Here is a 7479-nt window from a genome sequence, read left to right on the forward strand (position 1 = left end):
ACAGTTAAAGAAGAAATAAAACCAAATCTTTCACAATATAAAGAAGGAGGAAACATTTTCCAGCTCATTCTCTGAGGACAGCATTACCCTACACCAAAGCAAAGGCATCACAAGAAAACTACAGACCGACATCCTCATGGACACGATGCAAAAATCCTTAACAGAATATTGCAAACTGAATGCAGTGCCACGTAAAAAGGCTCATACCCCACGACCAAGTGGGATGTATTCCAGGAATGCAAAGTTGGTTTAACAGTCACAAATCAATTCATGTAATATACCACATTAACAGAATAAAAGACAAAACCCACAGGATCGCCTCAATAGATACAGGAAAAGCATTTGACAGAGTCTAACATCTAACACCTAACACAAAAACTCACAACAGACTAGAAATAGAAGGGACTTTCCTCAAACTGAAAGGCATCTATGAAAAGCTACAGCTAACACCATGCTTAATGATGAAACACTACATTTCCCCTCTAACGCCGAGAACAAAAGAAGGATATCTGCTCTTACCACCGTTATTCAACATTATACTGAAGGCTCCAGCCAGTGGAATAAGCAAAACTAAAATGAGATAAAACAAAAGAAATAAATGAAAGGCATTCAGGCTGCAAAGGAAGAAGTAAAACTATCATTGTTCACAGATGACATACTCCTGTATGTATAAAATCCTAAGGAATCTCCCCCCAAAGCTATTAGAACTAATAACTGAGTTTAGCAAGGTAGCAGGATTTAAGACACAAAAATCAGTTGTATTTCTATATACTAGCAATGAACATACTGAAAATGAAATTAAGAAAACAATTCCATTCACAGTAGCATAAAGAATAACAAAATGCTTAAGAACATATGTAGCAAAAGAAGTGCAAGGCTTGTATATTGAAAATGACAAAACATGGTTGAGACAAATTAAAGAAGATTTAAGTAAATGGAGAGACAGTCCACGTTCAACTCTACCCAAATTGAACTGTATATTCAATACAATCTCTATCAAAATCCCGGTAGGCTCTTTTGGGTAGAGATTGACAGTCCCAAATTTATATGGAAAGTCAAAGGACCTAGAATAGCCAAAACAGTTTTGAAAGAGAACAAAAGAACATATACGACCCAATTTCAAACTTACACACCCAATTTCAAAATTACTGTAAAGCCACAGTAATTAAGACAGTGGCATATAGGAATAGAGATCAACAGAACAGAACTGAGAATCCAGAAATCAGCATTGTGTTTATGGTCGAATGATTTTCAATGAAAGTACAAAGACAGTTCAATGGTGAAGGGACAGTCTTCAACAAATGGTGCTAGGACAACTGGATTTTGCAAACACGAGCCAACAGTAAAACCTCACAACATGTATGGCGTTGGCCAAAAAGCTCGTTTGGTTTTAAGCAAAAATAAAAGACATTTTTCGTTTTCACCAAGAACTGTATTGAACAAGGTATTCACTAACTGAACGAACTTTTTGACCAATCCAATACAAAAATTAACTCAAAATGCATCAGAGGACTCTCTGTAACAGCTAAAACTACAAGAAAACATAGGAGAAAATCCCTGTGATGTTGGGTTAGATATGACACCAAAAGCACAATCCACAACAGAAAAATTGAAAACTGGACTTCATCATAAATAAACACTTCTCTTCAAAAGACACCATTAAGAAAACGAGGGCTTCCCTGGTGGCGCAGTGGTTGAGAGTCCGCCTACCGATGCAGGGGACACGGGTTCGTGCCCCGGTCCGGGAAGATCCCACATGTGGCGGAGCGGCTGGGCCCGAGAGCCATGGCCGCTGAGCCTGTGCGTCCGGAGCCTGTGCTCCGCAACAGGAGAGGCCCCAACAGTGAGAGGCCCGCGTACCACAAAAAAAAAAAAAAAAAAGAAAACGAGAAGACAAGGCATAGACTGGGAAAAACGTATTTGCAGAGAGTATATCTGATAAGGGTCTAGTACCTAGAATACATAACAAACACAATTCAATAAGAAGACAACCTAATTTTTAAATGGCCAAAAGATCTGCATAGACAGTGCATCAAAGATATGTGAATTGATAATAGGTACATAAAGGTTGCTCAACATCATTAGTCATTAGGAAAACGCAAATTAAAGCCACACTGAGATACCATTTCATACCTACTAGGCTGGCTAGAATCAGAAAGACGCTAACAAGCGTAGGTGAGGATGCGGGGAAATTGAAGCCCGCATGCGTAGTCGCAGACAATGCAAAACAGTGCAACCACTCTGTAAAACAGTCTGGCAGTTTCTTTAAAAAGGTTAAACATAAACTTCCATACGACCCAGAATTTCCACTCTCAGGAATCTACCCAAGAGAAATGAAAACGTATGTCCACACACAGAGGTACATGGATGTTCATAGCGGTATCTCCGTAATAGTCTCCAACTGGAAACCATCTGAATGCCCAGCAGCTGGGGAATGGCTAAGCAAGACGAGGTCCATCCAGACAATGGAATAAAAGAATGAATCTCAGAAACATGATGCTACGTGGAGCCGGACACACAGGACTACATACTGCATGACTCCAGCTCTGTAAGTGCTCAGAAAAGGTAGATTAATAGAGAGAGAAGGTGGGCCAGTAGTTAGTTGCCTGGGGCTCCAGTGGAAGCAGGGATTGGCTAAATGGGCTCGAGGGAACTTTTGGCATGACGGAAATGTTCCAAAATTTGATTGAGGTGATGGTTGCATAACCCTGTAAATTTATTAGAAATCACTTATAAAGGGTAAATTTTTCTGCGATGTTAATTTTACTTCATCAACAAAGCTGTTTTTAAAGAAACAAACATTTATTATTTTTGTGCTATTATTGTATCTGTGTTTGTTGTATTATTTTATTGTGTTAAAAACACAATACCAGGGCTTCCCTGGTGGCGCAGTGGTTGAGAGTCCGCCTGCTGATGCAGGGGACACGGGTTCGTGCCCCGGTCCGGGAAGATCCCACATGCCGCGGAGCAGCTGGGCCCGTGAGCCATGGCCACTGAGCCTGCACGTCCGGAGCCTGTGCTCCGCAACGGAAGAGGCCACAACAGTGAGAGGCCCAAGTACCGCAAAAAACCCCCAAAAACCCACAATACCATTTATAATCACTAAAAACAAAAACAAAAAAATCTAGGTGCAAATTAAGAAAACATGTATGGGACTTTTATACTGCAAACTACAAAACGCCCAAGAAAGAAATCAAAGACTTAAATAATGGAGAGACAGACCTTGTTCGTGTATTATAAAGCTCAGCATAGTAAAGATGTCATTTCTCCCCAAACTGATACACAAACTTCATCCAGTTCCTGTAAAAATCCCAGCAATATTTTTTGTAGAAATAGACAAGATTATGCTAAAATTTATGTGGAAAGACAAACTCAAATTTTAAAGAATTACTCACTAAGTTTAAAGAAGAATAAAAAACAATTTTAAAGAAGAATAAAGTGAGAAGAATTACTCTGCTCAGTTTCAAGCCTTATTAGACAGCAACAGTGATCAGTGCTGTATGGTGTGGGCGGAGGGTAGACACACAGATTGAGGGAATAACAGAGAACTCAGAAAAAGCCCTGCCTAAGAACCGCCAGCTTTGACAAGAGTGCAAACGCGATTCAGTGGAAGAAAGATTGCCTTTTCAATAAGCAACGTTGGAACGACTGAGTATCCACAAGCAAAAAAGTCAACTTCAATCTAAACGTCACAACTTATTTTTTAAAATCAACTCAAAATGAACCACGGATTTAAATGTAAAATACAAAACTTTTAGAAGATAGTTTAGGAGAAAATCTCCGGGACCCAGGGCTTGGTGAAGAGTTCTTAGGCTAGACACCAAAGTCATGGTCTCTAAAAGAAAAAAATCAGTTGAATCTCATCAAAATAAAGAAACTTCTGCCTGTAAGAGACCCTCCTAAAGGACAAAACGACAGCTGCAGAAGAGGAGCAAATATTTGCAAAAAGCCACACATCTACAAAGGACCCACGTCTAGAGTGTGCAAGGACCCTCAAAGCTCTACGTGAGAAAAATCTACCTAGTAGCTGGGAAAAGACACAGAGACGCTTCTCTCGAGGCCCCGCGAGTGGACAAGTGTGTGCTGGAGGGTGGCCCCAGTCCCCCAACCCAGGGCGGGATGGAGCCCCGTCCTGCCCCATCCCGGCAGCATCGCGTACGTGTGCGCACGTCTGTATTCTGGGTCACCTCTAGAATAGAGGAGGCCCGAGGACAGGCTGGGGCCTGGTGGTCCTGGGGACATGTCAGGCCAAGCCACACATCTCCAGGATCCCCCAGGAGGGGCCCAGGGTGGGGAGTGACCTTCCTCAGAGAGACAAGTAATGGAGCTGAACGTGAACTTGGACCTGGTGAGGGCCACCCCACCCTCCAGACAGCCTGGGGGAGGCCACCTCCTGCCAGCTTCTGCTCTGGGTGTGGGGGACCCCGGAGCATCCACCGTGAAGATGGGGGATGTATGGGCATCAGAGGCCTGGGCGACTAGCCCCCTAACCCTCAATGGGGTCACTGGGTCCCTGCGGGCTTTCGTGGCAAAGCCAGCCAGGGCTCTGAGCTTCCTGTGCTCACTACCGGCCAGTTCCTTACCTGGCTTCTGGGCAGGGCACATCCCACCCACCCCTGATAGAGACTTGCCACCACCTGTGATAGAGGCTCGGCCAATCAGAGGACTTCAAGATCGTCTGCTCATCCCAGGCGGCCTAAGGCCTGGGCCCATCACTGCAGGAAGATTGACCAGGCCGTGGAATTGCCCATGCCCTTTGACCAGTGAGTCCTGGGCACAGACACGCTCGTGGAAAGGCCCTAGGATTCCCGAGCAAAGGCCCCGCCTGTAGGCGGTATTCCTGACCCGAGGCTGCCCCCTGGTGGGAGGCGCGGAGAACCAGGCAAGCCCAGCCCTGTGCTGACCCTCTGGGAACCCCAGCTGCCTTGGCTGCAGCCCCGATTTAGAACTGGACCCCTCCCCAGAGGCAGCGGGACAGGGGGCACCAGCCCGGTCCCCACCCCAGGGGCAGGGAAAGCACTGGGGGCCACTCCCAGGGCTGCAGGGTAGGCTCAGCGCCTGGCCCCAAATCAAAGGGGCCAGGACAGTGCCCCTGGCAAGGCCCCTGCCTGGGACAGAGCCACGATCCTGGAGTAGGTGCTGGGCAGAGTCCTCGAGGACATGCGACCTTGGTCAAACCTCTCTCTAGCCTCAGTTTCCTTATCTGAAGAAGTAAAATTGGAATAGCTACGGAACCCACTCCTCAAAGTCATGTGGTCCAGTATGGCAGCCACTGGCCAATTGTGGCCATCTGAGCACTGGAAAGGTGGCTAGTCGGAACTGGGATGTGCTGTAAGTGTAAAATATACACTGGATTTTGAAGCCGCAGTACAAAAAAGAAAAAACCCCAAAAAACAAACACCCAGTCACTCAGACTGTAAAGTATTTTACAAGTAATTTTTATATGATTCACAAGTTGAAATGATAATATTTTGGATATATTGAGTCAAACATATTACTAAAATTAATTTCACTTCTTGTTTGTTTAGTTTTTAGGGAGGTTACCAGAAAATTTTAAACTAACATGAGGCCCAAAGGGTTGTTGGGAAGATTCAACGAGATGGTACCTGGTGACCAGTAAACCTTGATAAAAGGTGGCCAAGCCTGTTCCTATTAGCACAGAGTGGCCGCTAAAAGGAGGAATTTCTTCAAAATCTTGTGTTTTACCTGAAAAACTCAGAGTAACTCTGAATTCTATTCTTGTGCTTCTTTTCATGAAAACATTTTTTTAACAAAACTTGAATCAAAGTCACCAGTTGAGGAACATGTGCCTCCTTTTGTCCTATGAGTCAGCGGGGCTCTGTGCCCCCAGGCCCAGCGGCAAGGATTGTGCCCAAGGGAAGCAGGGAGGGCTGGGCACACCTCACGGCCACACCGCCTCCGAGATCAGGAGGCCCAGCCCCACTGCTCTCACAGCCCACCTGTCCAGCCCCATCCTGCTGGCCCCGTGCTCTGGGTAACACAAAAAGAGAAGGAACTGTATGCTGCTTTCATTCCTCAGAAGGGGCTGGAGGAGACTGAGCCACACATCTGGAATCACCCAAGAGGGGCCAGAGCAGGGAGTGACCTTCCTCCCAGGCAGAAAGTAAGTGATGGAGCCCCATGAGAACTTGGGCCTGGGTGAGTTCTGGAACTGTCCAACATGGGGGCAGGCAAGCCACAGGTGGAAGTTGAAGTCGGGGAGGAGTGGAGGTCAAGTGTGGGGAGATTCGAGGAAAGGTGAGGTCCCAGCTGTCAGGGGAATAGGGAGAGAAACCAGGGGAGGCTTCTAGGAGGAGGTAGTGCCATCTTGAAGGCCAGGATCTAGAGAAGGCCAGGGCAGCTCCCAGACCCCTTCCCCGCAGCAGGTTTCAGCAGCGGTCTCCCATATCCCAGCTCTGTCACTCAAACTCTTGGGAGCTGATGCCAGTTGGGGGGGAGAGCTTGGCTGCCCCAGGGGGTGGGGGGGGCAGAGTCGCTCCAGGTAGACACAACCTTGCACTAGAGGTGTCCCCTCCCAGAAGGCGTTAGAGCCACAGTTCCCCTCGTGCCAGCAGAGCCCTTCCCCTCCTCCCTCCCACTAGGGATTTGGGCCGTGCTGTGATGGCCAGCCCGCGAGTGAAGAAGCTGGGGCTTGAGGGTCTCCTCACGTGAGACCACAGAGTCCGCCGGAGGCCGAGCCAGTGCTAGAGAGGAAGCCTGCGTTCCGTGGCAGCGCTCACCCTACCCCCGGGCACACTCTTGGCCTCGTTGCACACGGCAGTGCGAGTACAGCCAGCCTGGTGACAACGTCCTGGAGAGTGTGGGCGGCACTGGGCCCCCAGCTTGAGTTACTGGAGGCAGGCGTGGGGACAAAGCCCCCCTCGGGCCCCCCCGCCGGCTCCCTGCCGGCCTCCACAGACACTCCAGAGCGGGGCTGGGCACAGGCGAAGCCAGAGACAAACCTCCTGCCCGACCGCTGAGGGCTGAGCTGTGCGGGGCAGGAAGCCCACCCCTCTTGAGCCCTGGATGCCAGGCTGCTGGGCTCAGCACGCGTGGATCCACCAGCTCCGTCTTACGTTCCCACTGACTGCTGACAACGGGTCCGACTTCGCCACCTCCTCGCCGACACTGGGTGTGCGATGGCCCCTCACCGTGGTCTCGGTTGGCATGTCCCTGAGGCTTAGTGATGCCAAGCAGCTTTCATGCGCTTACTGGCCGTTCCTGTGTCTTCTCTGGAGAAATGGCAGTTCAAGTCATTTGCCCACTTCTGAATGAGATCTCCTTTTTGGTGTTGAATTGTAGTTCTCTATATATTCTCTATATTATTCCCTTATCAGATACACGATTTGCAATATTTTCTCGCATTCCGTGGGCTGTCTTCACTCAGCTGACAGTGTCTCTTGATGCTCCGCACTCACCTTTGCATGTGGACTCCCCAAGCCTCTGTCCACATACCCGAGGAAAGGATCTGCTTGTTCT

The sequence above is a fragment of the Stenella coeruleoalba genome (genome assembly GCF_951394435.1).
Source record: "Stenella coeruleoalba genome assembly, chromosome: 15".
Classification (NCBI taxonomy): Eukaryota; Metazoa; Chordata; class Mammalia; order Artiodactyla; family Delphinidae; genus Stenella; species Stenella coeruleoalba.